At 37.4% G+C, this 1,171-nt stretch overlaps 1 pseudogene; it reads right to left on the reverse strand.

Annotated features, from left to right (window-relative positions):
- Positions 1-496: 496 nt before the first annotated feature.
- On the reverse strand, positions 497-1,171 carry LOC120240259 (annotated as a pseudogene).

The raw sequence follows: 1,171 nt of genomic DNA on the forward strand, positions 1-1,171 counted from the left end.
CCTGATGTTTAGTGATGTTGAGCATAACTTCATGTACCTGTTGGCTATCTGTATGTCTTGTTTGGAAACATGTCTATTCAGATTTTCTGCCCATTTTTTTAATTCAATTTTTTTTGTAGTTGTTGTAGAATTTATGTTTTGAATAGTAGTTCTTTATCAGGTATGTGATTTGCAAATATTTTCTCCCATTCAGTTCATTGCCTTTCCATTTTGTTGTACAGTAGCTTTTTTTTTTTTTTTTTTTTTTTTAAGCTACTTTAGCTTCCTTGGTTGTGCAGTTGCTTTTTAGTCTGACGTAGTCCCACTCGTTTTTATTTTGTCTCCTTTGCTTTTGGTGTCAGATCAAAAACTCACTGACAAAACTGATGTCACTGAGATTACTGCCTTTACTTTCTTAGAGTTTTATGCTTTTAGGTCTTCAAGTCTTTAATCATTTTGAGTAAATTTTTGTGTGTGATGTAAGAGGTGTTTTTGTGTGTGTGAAAGAAAACTTTTTTTAAGTGGGCTCTGGGAACTGAGGATAAGTCCCTTTCAGTGTCCTAGTGGTGATTTTGTCCTTTTCAGTGATGTGACCAATGACTCCCATGTATGACACTGCATTTTGGTCCATAGCTTTCAGCATAGCTTGTAATATGGATTCAAACAGGTGCTCTAGATTCATGTTTGTCTCCCAAAGGGACTCCTATATCCCATACATTTGTTTATTGCATGTGCTGCTGACCACAAAGTTGTCAGTCACCATCGGGTAGCTGATGAGATCTAGAGGGCACTGAAGGGCCTAAAGATCTTTGGGACCAACTGGGCAATTACTGGCTCAGTGTAGTACTAGCCAAACTACTTCTCAGAAAGGAGGTTGCCTACTATGTTCATGAGGGTTTCAGGCTTGATCTGTCAGCCATACTTTAGCTCATATAGGTTCATCCAGAACTTGAGGTACAAGGCAGTAGACTGGACATTCATGGTGAGTCCAGCCAATCTGATATACAGCCAGTCAGCCATGGGAAAGATGTTCTGGAAATCTGTGGTCACCACCTGGACTAATAATTGTATTATTTCCTCCCTTTGCTTTATTTTTTATTGAGGCGTAATTAACATAAAATGTTTTATTAGTTTCAGGTGTATAACACTGGTTTAAGAATTCTATACATTACTCAATACTTACCATGATCAT

This window comes from Hyaena hyaena, unplaced genomic scaffold (assembly GCF_003009895.1).
Source record: "Hyaena hyaena isolate Hyena2069 unplaced genomic scaffold, ASM300989v1 scaffold_251, whole genome shotgun sequence".
NCBI classification, from domain to species: domain Eukaryota; kingdom Metazoa; phylum Chordata; class Mammalia; order Carnivora; family Hyaenidae; genus Hyaena; species Hyaena hyaena.